This window comes from Dama dama, chromosome X (genome assembly GCF_033118175.1).
Source record: "Dama dama isolate Ldn47 chromosome X, ASM3311817v1, whole genome shotgun sequence".
Lineage (NCBI taxonomy): Eukaryota > Metazoa > Chordata > Mammalia > Artiodactyla > Cervidae > Dama > Dama dama.
In genome coordinates, this window is record NC_083714.1 from 39,312,433 (window position 1) to 39,326,162 (window position 13,730).

At 56.6% G+C, this 13,730-nt stretch overlaps 2 pseudogenes; one reads left to right on the forward strand and one right to left on the reverse strand.

Annotated features, from left to right (window-relative positions):
- Window positions 1-220: 220 nt before the first annotated feature.
- Window positions 221-1,688, forward strand: LOC133052262 (heat shock transcription factor, X-linked member 3-like; annotated as a pseudogene).
- Window positions 1,689-2,383: 695 nt separating this feature from the next.
- LOC133052616 (EOLA-like protein) lies at window positions 2,384-4,074 on the reverse strand (annotated as a pseudogene).
- Window positions 4,075-13,730: the final 9,656 nt, after the last annotated feature.

The window sequence follows — 13,730 nt, forward strand, 5'->3', positions numbered from 1 at the left end:
GACCCCTTCCCCCACACTGGGCCAGGGTTGCCTCTCTACATCTCGTCTGTGACATCATGACAATTAAGGAAGCTGACCACTTAATTGGCTGCTTGGCCCACGATCCAGATTCTAGAATCTCCAGAGAGTATTTATGGGGCACCCTGACCCTGGTCTGAGGCCCTTCTGCCCTGACCATTCACTGCTTGGATAGAGAATGCTCGTGAGCTAGACTGACTCCATGGCTAGTCAGAGTTCCCATGAGGCATGAACAGCCCCACTGGCCCCACCACCTGATGGGGAGTCCACAGCAGGGTACCACCCTGATATCTCCCTGGATCCAAACGTCGATTCAGGGGAGGCTTTGGAGAAGCAGTGGGACCAACCCGTGTGCCCAGATCCGGGCTCCCAAGACAACCCAACCCCACAGGGCCCAAACCCAGAAATGGCCAATGAGGAAGAGAACAACGCTGTCCTTGGGCTGTCCTTCCCCAGGAAGCTCTGGATGATCGTGGAGGATGCGGCCTTCACCTCTGTGTGCTGGAACGATGAGGGAGGCATGGTGGTCATCAAGGCAGATCTCTTCCAGATGGAGGTCCTCCAGTGCAGAGGCACAAACCAGATCTTTGAGACAGACAGCATCAAGAGCTTCATCTGTGAACTGAACCTGTATGGGTTCAGTAAAATCCACCCTTTGGGTCGCTCTGCAGGGAAGAAGATGATGGTGATGTAGAAAGCCCTTCCAGGGAGACTAGACTTGACAAGCCGAGTCCTGGACAGGTTTCATTTCTTAGGAGAGTTTTTTCTTGTGAGAGAGTGGTTAAGGAAATAGGAGAAAGCAGGGCCTATCATGTTCCACGAACCCCCTTAGACAGGATCCACAGGGGTGACTCCAGACCCTGAGAGGCCACTTGATGTCAGGGAGGGCCAGTAACACCTCAAGTGAGGCTGGCCCTGGGGGAGCTCTAGGGAGCACACTCGCTAAGACCTCATAACCTGCCAGGAATGAAGAGACCTTGTCTTCATAGTTAGGCAAAGCTGGGAGGGTGGCAGGGAGGGGGCCAGCAAGGAACAGCTGTTCTCCCCAAAGATGGCTAAAGTGATTCATTTCCTTTCAGATCTATCACAACTCCAACTTTCAGAGAGACAAGCCTCTCCTCCTGCAGAACATCTGGAGGAACGGTGACCCCACAATAATTGCTCAGCCCATCACCAGCGCAACAACGACCTCAAAGAGAAAGAAGCATGCAGTGGTGACCAGATGCTTTCCTTGATTCCATCATGAATCCACCCAAGATGCTGACAAGAAGGCCCAGAAGAGAATGCCAACTGCTCACGGAATCCCTGGCCAGTGCTCATTTGTGTTCTGTGGCCTTTGGTTTATGGGCAGTGTAGCTATGTGGGCTGGGGCAAACCATCTCCCCAGTGAGCAGGGTGGCCCCAGTGGCGAGGGCATGTCCAATAACACCACATGTGTACCTCCGGCTACTGCTGGAAGGGACAGTGCAGGGGAACTGCCCGAGAGCCCCCCAGAGTACCCAGGTTATGGTTCAGTGATGACTATGTACAACACCTATTTTTCCATCATGATGGCGGCTGTTTCAGTTGTGGCCCAAAATGAGGTCCCTGAGGCAGAGAAGGAGCAGGAGGAGTCCTCAGATTACAAATGTGCCCTCTGTGAGCAGTTCAAGAACAACCACAATCCTTGAGCTGCCAGGATCCCAGGGATGCTCAAAAGCACTCTCCTGTAATAAAAAATAGATTTCCGGCTCTAATAAAGTACAGCAAAACTCCATGGGAGTAAATAAAGAATCGAATAAGAACTGTGAGTCTGTGTTCTTTCTATCTGTCCATGCTATTCACACACGGCACTGGGTAAGCCAGATGAGGCTGGAAGCCCATGCCCCAGGCAGGCCTCAGTCCTGTCCCCATGGTCTGTTTTCATCTGAAGCAGCAGCATTCCACACCCTCGGCCAAGAGTGTGGCTCCTGAGCCGAGTGCTGAGGCCAGCCCAGCACAGGCTGGTCCCTGGGCCTTGCCTGCCACACAGCAGAAGACCCTGTCCAGCTCCTGACTGTGGGGATGTCACCTTCCATGAGTCATGCAACCTGAAGCAGAAGGGGCTCCTCCTAGGCCTCCCATGATGCCATAAGCTTCTGATTAGCCACTGAGCATCTGTCTCCAACTCCCGATCCAGGGGCCTCCAGAAGAGGCCCACCAGAAAGCAGGGTCACCCCACCCATCAAGGGCCTTGCAAACACATGACCCCAAACCCAAAAGGTTTCCACAGGGTGAACACTAGCCCTTGTCGTTCTGCCCTCACAGCTGTATTTAGGAGCCTGTCTTTGGACTGGGAATGGCCAGACACTGTGACCAACACACACTTTGCGAGCCAAGGGACACTTTAGAGCAGGGCAAGGGTCACCTGCAAGGACACACCTCAGCGTGTTTGAGGGCCTGTGGGCCTCTCCACCTGCCAGAGGCCTCACTGGCTGCTCACACTCAGCCCAGCCCCCAGCCTTCCTCATCACCCCCTGGACACCATTCCAAACATCAGGGAGTTTGGACCAGAACAGAGAGGGAAAACCAGTAACCAGTTTCCTAACAACACATTTCTCTCGACCACCCAGACCCAGCAGGGCCAAAACAAGTGGCGACGCCATCTCTTCATAAAGGTCAAATTCCTGCAGACTCTCGCTGAGTCCAGAGCAGCACTGCATGAGGGGAGTCCTGTCACCCAGCCCCACACCAAGTGGGTAGTGCACCCAAGGGCGGGGCCGATTCAGACCAAACCAGATGGGCATGTCCAGGGCACGATGGCAACTGGATGGTGTCACCAAGAGTTGGTCTCTTGGTCACCTTCCACTTGAGAGCCGAGTCTGGACAGGCCTCCTGCCCAAAGGGGATCAGGTGCTCGGGAATGTCCACCTGGAAGATGTCCTTCCCAGCCCTCCCTGGGATGGGCTGCAGCAGCCAGCGGGGGTTGGCAAGCGCAGTCAGGTACTTCTGTCACAAGTCGGGCAGCAGGGCTTGATTCTCCCATTTCTACACCTCTTTGGGAGCTAGGTTTTCTGGGCACAGCAAAGTGACCCCAATGTCCACGAGACCTGTGTGCAAGACAGGACACAGAAGGAGAACAAGGTGATTCACAGTCATGCCTACTAGTGACTAAGACCATATCTTGGAGGGGAACCAGGGTGAACTTGATCCTCTGGCTGAGCCTTTCAGATGGGCTCACCTCAGCAAAGGGAATTTGGGGCGAGGCCAAGCGAGGGAGGAAGCAAAATGAAAGGGAGAGGCCTGGTACTCCACGAACCCACAAGGACACGGGCAGCTTTCAGTCTGACCACTACAGGCTGCGGAGACACAGCAGGAAGGCCCCAGTATGTAGCCTGCAGATATCAGGTCCTCAGGTGATTTACCAGCAGACAGGTGTTGCTGTGGGGCCTCACCCCTGGGGAGTCAGGAGACTTGTTCAGGCCTGGCTGTAGGCAGTGGGGGTGGGGAACCCAGGCTGGGTGCTGTGCAGCCTCTCATGATCCCTGCTGGGCACACACACACATGGGGACACACACAGAAAGACAAGTGCCACGTGCGGACCTGGACACGCCTCTGCCTCTCAGAGCACCAACACGGACTGAGGCCCACAGTGGTGGTCAGGGACCTTGGGCCGCAGTTTCCCAGCCCAGGGACACTCATTGCCCCACTGAGGAAACCTCAGCCCCACCCCCACCCTTCACCAACCGGTTCAACAGAAAACAAACAAGCACAGCCCCAGCTGAGATCCAGGGCAGCACCAGGGGCCATGCAAGTGGCACGGGGCAGGGCGTCACTTGCCAGCAATCACTCCACGGCTGAACTTGTCCCTGTCCCACATCAAGGCCTAGATCTGGGCGGGGCTCATCCCCAGGCTCTGCTCCAGCAGCTCCCATCAGGCCACATCCTCCCAGTCCCAGTGCTTGATGTGGGCAGCCAGGGTACAGTGTCAGGTCCACATAGCATGGGCCGCCACCACGTCTACAAGGTCTTGACACCCATGTGATGAAAGATGAAACCTGCATAAGGCTGTCAGAAGGACAGACAGCTGAACTTCATTTCCCAGGGCCTCACGTGGCTGTGGAAACACAGAACCACAAAGGTCAGGAGCCTGACACAGCAGCCTCCAAGCTCACAGCCCTGGGCGGGACATCAGCCCCACATGTCTGAGCATCCTCCACGACTGCTGACACAGAGGGGAGGGTCACAGAGGGCTGGCTCCTTCCATCCATCTCCACGTGGTCTGCTGACAGGAGGGTGGTGACCCAGAGGACCCATCCATCACATGCAGTCTGTGGGGAGGTTGGGAAGGAGGGCTGAATAACAGGAGAGAGGCACGAGGTGAGATCCAAGACAGAGGGGCTCAAAACCTTGGGAGCACTGAGGAGAGGGTGGGTCCCCTGGCTTTAAAGCCCAGTGGCCAGGCTTTGGTCCTCTCCCAGCACAGACAGGCCCAGTCCTGGGCTTGGCTTCCCCCACCCTTCAGCTCCCAGCCCCATCCCTACCCATGCTCTGCATCCCCCATCTCAGCCCAGGGTTGCTGTATGCAGATCCGTGCTAACCAATCTGGCCTCGGCCCTGGGGCCACCCTGGACCTCAGACAGCCCTGCCACATGTCTTCCCCATGACTTTGGGAGCCCCCTTCCTCCCAGTCCTTCCTGAACCACTTCCTCCACTGTCAGAAGATGCCCTGGCCCCTGCCCAGAGCCTAGAGAAAGAATGAAGGAGAGCAGGATCTACTGAAACAGGCACGTTCCGTGTCCTTGCCAGGGCCTGGGATGGCAGGGATCACAGAATTCAAACCTCAAATAACCCACTAGGTTACTGTCACCTCGTTCGATGGCTGAGGAGGCACCAAGGGATAGAGAGATAGCCCATGACTGCAGGGGACCTGACAACAGGCAATCCATACTCACCTTTATACTTGTATCTGGAGTGGGGTCTCTGCTTATTGTATGGTGGGAAGGCAGAGGAGCACAGCCACAGGCCTGAACCTCAGCAGAGTCTCAGCACCTAGCAGGGAGCCTCCGCTTCCACAAGGCAGTGAGGACAGGAATGAGGTCCCAGAGGAACCCAGCCTAGAACCTCCTGGGCCTAGAACCTTCCCCGAGCACAGAAGGGTCACAGTTCTCACAGGCCCAAAGGCCCCACGTGATCTGGCTCCTACCCTGGCGGCCTGCTCTCCTCGCCCCTGGATTCATCCCCAGTAGCTATAAAGGCCATCCTTCCATCCTTAGAACATTCCATGTGTCCCTACCTCAGAGCCTTTGTAGGGTGTGAAGAGTCACATCATGTCCCCTCAGAGTCAGGTGCTGGAGTCTCAATCCCAAGTACCTCAACGTGACCTTACAGACAAAGTAAAGGTCTTCACAGAGCTGATGGAGATCAAGTGAGCTCATTAGAATGAACCTTCCTCTAACAGGATGGCTGTCCCCATACAAAGGACAGTTAGAGACAGACAGGCACACAGAACTGGGGTGAAGAGGAAGGTGGAGCTCTCCAAGCCCATACACATCCACCATGGCCAACAATGCCCTGGAAACAATGGGGAAGAGATGGGACAGACTCTCCTCATAGCCCTCGTGAGAGCCAACGTCAGCTGACACCTCGACCTCAGCTGCCGGCCTCCTGAACCAACACGGTTCATAGTTTGAGCCATCCGGTACGATCCTGATGTGACTCCCGGCAAATGAAGACAGAGGGTCAGCCCTGTCGAGATATCTCTCTGCAGGGGAAAACGGGGAGTAGGGGAATGGCTTCTCCACTCCCAGCACCTCAGGCACACTCCTCCGCATCTGCACATCTTCATACATCTGTTTACACCCTTACACGGGGTCTGTTTACACCTCCCAGTGTCAGGGGTCCCACAAGTTACTGATGCTTCTCTCCTGATGGAAGGGAAGGGAAAACTCATTCTGCCCCTCGACGTGACCACACACTCACTGAAGAGCCATGCAGGAGGAGGCCCGGGGAACAGGGCACACATCCGAGGTGCTGACACACACCAGCAAATGATCTTCTGCAAAGGCTCCCTCGTGTCCACTCCCCCAACCACAAGCAAGGGTGCCATGTCCTCACACACTAGCTGGCCCTGAGCATCATCATTTGGCTGAACCATTGCCCATCTGCTGCGTGACAAAGGGTTACTCTCTTCACTGGGTCTGGGTTAATTATCAGGGAGCCTGGTTGACCCCTGGGGCATGGCAATTGCTGTCTTCTACTGGGGTATTTGACTGGATCCCAGGCTTGCCCAGTTTCCGCCATTCAGTGTCTCAGCCAACCCAACCTCTTCCTCCTGGGTGCCAAGGAATCTCAACTGTGTGGGTGGGATCCCTGAGCAAGAAGGGGCTGCAAGTGCTCCTACCTCTCAAAGCAGAGGGTGCCTACTTGGTGGCCAGAGGAGAAAACACTCTTCCACCTGCTTGTCTGGGCGTATCTGAATGAGGACCAGAAGAACAGGGAGAAAATCTCCTGTGACAAGACAGCAGTGCTGGACAACAAACCACCACGGTCTCCTCAGCAGGTGCCTGAGACCATGGGGACCCAGGAGGGCCCAACTGATAAGAAACACACGTGTAGGTTCCTCCAGGGTGGGTACTGCTCATCACAGCAGCTGGCCTGTCCTCACGTGGCTGGGACAGGGGCCCCAGGATGCCTCTGCCCACAGCAAAGAAACCCATCCCCCAGGAGTGAAGGTGATTTACAGCCCAGGAGACCCTGCAAGGAAGAAGAAAAAATGACTCCTCCCCTCACACTGCCACTCTGGAAGGATCTGGAAGCTGCCACAGTCAGTCGGCTGTCCTCCATGGTCTCATGTTTGGGCCCCACCAGGAGGGGAACCTTGGACAAGCAGCTGAGCCCTGCAGGGTCAAGCCCGGGTCTGGGCGGCTCGCCGTGGGCAGGTGGGGCTCCAGTGAGGTCACAGTCCGGGGGCGGAGCAGGAAGCTTAGGGCAGGTCTGCAGGTGTCTTCTCATGTGTCCCAGGGCATTGCTGGGATGCACACATGGAAGGATGGTGGGCGGGGACGGTGGCTGTGGAGGGGACCAGAAAGTGCAGCTTAGCTGCCTGGCAGGTGCTCCTGGTCACAGAGCCTGGAAACCCCTGCCTGGAGGTACTGTCTGCGCACAAAGCAGGCCCTGCCTTCCTGCAAGCCGTGAGTAGCAGGCCACTTTGGGATGGCTGGGCTGTGGCAAGTCGGCAGGACATTGGTCCGCCACTGGGACCCGAGACTGCTGACAGGTTTCAGTGGCTGGCCTTAACCGCGCCACACCCACAAACCCTGCAGCCCCTCTTTTCGGGTGTGTATGGCTTCCCGTATCCACTTATGCATGCAGGTACGCATTTAGACAAACACGCACGTGCTAACAAAAGCGCATTCTCTCCCCGGCCCTGTCCACTAGGAAAAGAAATAGGAGCTGCCACAAATTGAGACATCCGGAAGGCCAGGCCAGGAGGAGCCTTGAGACCTGCAACCTGGAGCGGGACCTGGAGGAGGACCAGGAAGTGAGCGGCCTGGCAGAAGAGAGGGGCACAGGTGGGAGGAGCAGGGCAAGGAGTAAGGGGCTGAAGTGTGGGAAAGAACTGGGTGAGGAGGAGCTTCTGGGCGGGCCTGGGGCGGGGTGGGGTGGAGCCACCAGCAGGGTGAGGCGGGGCTGAGGTGCGGCTGGGGCAGAGCCACCAGGGGAGTGGGGCAGAGCTGACAGGGATGGAGCTGTGGCCCTGGGGAACCCACGGAGGCTGGGCATGTCCAGCTCCATGGCAGAGGCTAGACTGCCCTTTTGAGCCCTTGCCATAGGCGTCCAGTCTGCGAGACTCAGCAAAAGTCAAAGTGACTGCAACCCAGTGTCCTCAGGGACTGCATCTGTGGTTCAGAGTGGACCCCAGGGGCCAGGTAAGCGGGGGGAGGTGCAGCCTCTGGGCGGAGTTCCCCATCTCTGGGCTGAAAGCCTGGGCCGGCTCCCCTCCAAGCCACCCTGGGACTGCTGGCCCAGTGCTGAGTAACAGTCCTTTTGTGTGTGTTTTTGTTTTTGTTTTTTTGCAGATGACAAGGAAAATCCTCACTGTGTTTCCTGCTGCCCTTGGGACCTCAGATGTCCCAGAGAAAGGCAGCTTTGCCTTCAAAACTGTTTCCTTTCCTCTTCCTCTCGTCTCGGAGCTCAGCCCACCCAGGGTAGCTACCTGACTCTGTTCCTGACCACTGCCTTCCCTGCTGTGTCCCTGCCTCGCAAGTGCCTGATTAGAGTAAATGCTCCTCTTCATGTTCCCACTGGTATAGCTGAGCTCAGACCTCATGGCCAGGGGCCAGTGTCATCAGCCTAGGCTCCCCACTGGACTGGATCCCTCTTGTTTCTTCTCCTACAGCTGGTATTGCACACCATCGGTTCTGTGTCACACTGCACACACATCTGTCCTTGTCAACCCCAGATTGAAAGTGCAGCCAAGCCCTCTCCTGTTTAAGCCCCAACCTGTCTGTGTTGCCCTGGTGGGGGGGTGTGTGGCTTCCAGTGGTCCCAGGTCTCCTTCTTCATCACCCAGCACTCCAGGTGGCTGTGCTGGCCCTGTGGTCTGTGCAGAGCACACATGGGACCCCACACTTCAGCTCATGCAGTTCCCACCCCTAGACCGCTGGCTCCTCTTGCCTTGAAAACCTGTTGTCCTCCTTCCAGGCACAACTGTAACATCCCTTTCTCTGTCCGCCTGAGTGTCAGGTCCTCTCATCTGGGAGTTCTGGGGCACCCTGCATCTTCCTGTTGCCACCTTTGCCCCCCTCGTCCTCCCAGGCTGTGGTTGATGTGCACGAATGTGGACCCCCTGAGGGTCACCGAGTCCCAGGAAGGCAGGGTTGGTATCTCACTGGTTCCCATTAGCTGGGTACCCACACAACTGCTGCCGTGGAAATGTTGAATTGGAGCAGAACTTTCTCTCCCAGCGAGCAGCCTGCTCTCTCCTTGCAGAAGCCTTCCAGCCACGAGTTGAGGGGCAAAGGCTGCCTCCTGGATTTGAGGCCTCAGCACTGTAGGGACCCGAGTGATCACCACACCCGACTCCCTCATGCTGGCACCCTGCTCTTCACCCCAAGTATGGTTGCCAGCTGCCTCCAGACACCCCAGAACCAATACCAGAACCTTCCGCTATTGGTTTCACATCATGAGGGAGAGTCCTGTGAATGGTGGGTGGGCTACTGCTGTTCTTCCCAAATCCTGGTTTCGAACAAGACCTTGCCCAGTAAACTGGAGACCTATGACATGTGGTTGCTGATGGGGGCAGCTGTGAGGACCTGCTCTGTGGCATTTCTCCACACCCATCCCTTCCCTGCTGCTGAACCCAGCTCTCCTCACGTGCCAAGATGTGCAGACCAAGCCACGGGGAGTGCTGCCTCCCACCCTACCTGGGTCTCTGAGGCTTGGTGAGGGTTCCACTTTTCTCCTGCTGTGCGTTTGTAGGCAGCACTGACCTGGGATGGACTCAACCCAGATTCTCAGTTTCCCTCATGTCCTCCTTGGCCGATGTGGTTTCCTCTCTGAAATGCCTGTTGCCCACCTCTCCATTGAGCTATGTGTCCTTTTTATGCTGAGTTGTGGACACTTCTTTTGGGGTCTGGGTGCTTATCCCACCCTGGTTGTTTGTGTTTCAGATTTGTCCTCTTCTATTTGCGGCTAGCAACGGACTCAGTATTCGCTTGGTCTCTTGGAACCATTAAGTGCCCAGAGGTCAGTGTGTGTCCCTCGGGATCTCTGTCTAGGGGTTGCCATCCACCCCCAGGCTTGGCACCTGTGGCAAACAGTCTCCGAGGTGACGCTTTCCTGGCATCCAGCACTCTGCCCGTCAGAGAGGGCTCCTTCACATCCATGTCAGTCCTTCAGACCCTGGCTAGCTTTAGTTCTGGGCCTTGGACTCCCACATGCCAGACAAGTTCAGGGGCAGCCGTGTAGGTTCAGGAGGTTGGCCAGCCTTCCCCTCTGTCCCAAGGGCAGCTCCTGTTGGCTGAGCCCCTCTCCATATGGCCCAGATCGAGGGGCCAGCCTGAGAACCGGATGTGTTTCTGATTTCATTTCAGTTCCGCTGCAGTTCTTTGAGAGGACACGGCACACATGGGACCTGTGGACAGGGGGCCACTCTACTGCTGCTACTTGGGTGCTGCCAGCCCAGAGGATGGGATACCGCCCAGGTAGACCTCAGGAGCTTCTGTGACCCTCTGGCGCTGCCTCACTCACATTCACATCACAGGCCTTTATATCACGTCTGACCCAGGCTTGGGAGATGCTGGTTTGCATGTGTCCATTATTCCCAAGCTCTGGGGTCTACATGCTCTTCCATCTGGGCAGGTTGGCCACTACCCAGGCACCAGGCCCCCCACCGCTGGAGGAAGCTTCTGGAAACCAGGCTGCAGCCCACTGAATGGGTCCAGCTGTTTTGTTTGTGAGATCAATGAACAGGGTAGGTGGTCTGGAGTGCACATTGCTATCCCATACCCATGGTGAGAGGACTTCAGTGAGTGGACTCTTGTGCTCTGGGCGGGAGCCCCATCCAGCTACTCTTTGAGTACTTGCATGCCCACCCTGGTGACTTGGCCAAGCGCAGAGAGGGTGTGAGGAGTCAGGAGCAGAGGACGCCCATGAGGTGCCCCCAGGAGTGAGAAGGTTCTCCAGTTTGTGAGCGGGGCGAGTATCCCCCTTCTTTTTCTGTGCATTTCTTTTACTTACTGGAGTTCATACAGGGTTTCTGTTTGGGCTTACCATCTTTCCCTCACATTACATGTTCCCCCAGGTTCTGAAGGACTCCTCAACAGATGTCTCACCAAGCCCTGCACCTGGCTCTGGGGGATACTGCATTCCAGGCTCTCCCAGCTCAAGACCGATGGATGAATCATCGGGACTGGCCCCATGTCCCTTGCCCCTTGACTCCCTGTGCTCAGAAACCCCAGCCCAGAGGGTCCTCCTGAAGCAGCTGCAGAGTCAGAGTTAACTGGGCCTCTCACATCACTGTCAAGTTGACCCAATCTGGCAACCTCCACCCCTCTGATGGTCCCACCGCCCTGTGTGGAGTCACCGACACAGAGCCCAAGGTCCTGTTGGGAGGGACTGGGGTCATTCACATGTCTGTTTGCTGTGGTGTGGCAGCATCCTTCTCCCAGGGCCCCGCCCCAACCCTGTTCCTCAGTTCCAGACCTGAGAACTGGCTTGGGGGCTGAACCTGGATGAGGGATCTAGACCTGTTTACTGGGGTGCCTTGCCCTTGGCCTCAGTGTCGTTTTGAACTGTACCTTGGTCATTTGCCCACCTATCGAGCCTCCTGGAAGCAGCGTTTTACTCACCACCTGCCCTGCTCTGTGAGTCTGGACTCCTGGGTGGCAGAAACCCTGATCATGGTCCCTGGCTCCTGGCTGCTCAGTGAAACCACATGATCTCTGCTGCAGTCCCTGAGCAGTGGGGACAGGGGGAGGGGGTGTTGTCAGTCTCCTCCATCACCAGGCCCAGCCAGCCTGGCCTCTGTTGTGTGGTGACTTCGCTCTGCTTGGCGGCTGGGCAGTAGGTGACCAACTCTTCCTGTGGTTCCTTGGTTCTCCTACTGGTAGTTCTGTGGGTCCTGCCATAGATCGGGGCAGCCAGCTCCCCTGCTTCCTGGGATGGAGGGGACCTGTGAGGGAGGACTCCAGTCCCGTTTGCTCCCTTGGTGGTGGGGAGGGGACACCAGGTCTTTATGGGATGGGGTGGGTTGGCTGCTGCTGCAGGCTCAGAAGTTCACAGATGTCTCAGATGTCCCAGTCTTCTGGGGCCTGCCTCCTGGTCTCCCTGGCCCTCGTGTCAGGGATGCATGTTTTCCAAGAGGACCTCCTATGCCAGCGGGTCAGGCCTGCCTTGGCAGAACATTCAGTGTCCTTGAGATTCAGCCACTCCTGTCGAATCCTGGGCTGATGTTTGTCCACTGCTTGAAGCTTTGTCAGCTACTGGGGAGACCCTGCCCCCCACTTGGTTCTTACTGTTCTTAACCCTAAGCTGGTCATCCCCCTGTGGACAGCAAAGCAAAGAAGTCACTCCCCTCTATTCCTCCCAAGTTCCACACACTTGGATCTTCTCACTTGCCAGGAAATTCCTCTCCCCCTGCCAGCCCAGCGAAAGTTCTAGCAGCTGGACTGTGTCCTTGAGCCCAGGGCTGAGTGCACCCTGACTATCCCCAGGATGGGTCCTCATAACCAGTGGGGCAGGGGACATCAACCCTGTACCAAGGCCCCATCTCACCACCTCTCCTCAGACCACTCCAGGGCCAGCCTTCTTGGGATGGGTCCTTCGTTAGGCTGTTCCCACAAGTTGCAGGAGTGGGGGTGGTAGTTGGTGCCAGAGTCTGGCTGGGGACCTACCACCAAGGGGACAGGGAGCAGGCAGGGTTGGGCAGAGCATCCCTTCACCTGCGATGTTGACCTGACAGTTCCTGCCAGCCCATCGGGAGATACAGAGCACGGACAGGCATTGGAGGTGTCCACAGTGGGCCCTGGTGGTCAGGCCCTCACAGTGCCTGAGGCCTCGTGATCGCTACTGACTGAGCAGGAGAACTGAAACCAGGAATTGGTGACTGAGTGGTGGCTGTGTGTACACACAGGACTCCAAGTGCCTTTGCTTGGGTGGCACCATACTCTGCCCTGCACGCAGCTTGGTGGGAGGGGCTCTTGGCATCTTTTCCATCAGACAACTGCTGGGTTGAGCAGGAGAACTGCTTCCAGTGCACTGGCCACCTAGCCATCTGCTAGCCCTGCTGTAAGCACAGCCTGATGGGAGAGGGCAGGTCGGGGTGCCAGACCTCACAAGGCAAAGCGCATTCAAGTCCAAGGACACCCATCTTGCAAGAAACTCCTCCACCATGCAGGGTGTAAGCTGTCCACTCACCCTGCATCACTCAGGGCTGGAGGGTGGGAGGCTGGAGTGCATCTTTCAGGCAGACCTGTAAAGTGCAGAGCCTGAAACGAGGCAGAGGTTGGGGAGCATGAGGAGTGGGGAGCCAACCCCTGACTCACACTGAGGGACCATGGAGGGCTTTTCAGCCTGGAGGGCCCTGTGGGCTGGGGCTTGGAGTGAAGAGGGTCTCCTCGACTGGGAAATGGGGGGAGGGCCCCCAGAAGGGTCAGACCCATGGAACTAACTGAACCCAGGTGTGTAGCTGGAGCAGGTGAGTTTGTGGAGGGTCCCCAGCCTGACACCATCTGTTCAAGTCCCCAGGGGGAATTTTGGTAAAGGATTCCTAGAGACTTTGCTGTGCTGTGAAGTTTCATCCATTGCCGGCAGAGGCAAGGCTGCATGCAGGTATGTGCAGCACTACCCAGGTAGGCTGGGCAGGCTCTGGTCCTCCACAGAGGCAGTGGCGGAGGAAGCAAACACTGCTCTGCCATCTCAAACCTGGATTGATCCACAGCACCGCCACTGCCAGAGTGTTGAGTCACAGCAAATCACACCCTCTCTGAGTCTCCATTTCTTTATCTGAAGGATGAGCACAGGGTGAAATGTCCCCATTAGGAGTAATCCTATTTGTTGGTGTATCTGAAGGGAGTGAGAAGTCACAGGATGACTCACACGAAAGCAATCTGTAAACCAGAAATTACCTAGTACAAATAGTGTTTGAAGAGGCATCTCTTTTTCCAAGAGCTTTCCCCAGAATGAGTGGGAATGCAGGCGTGTTCCTTGAAGCCTGCAGCTGGGAGACAGGGAGACAGTGAAGAGCCTCC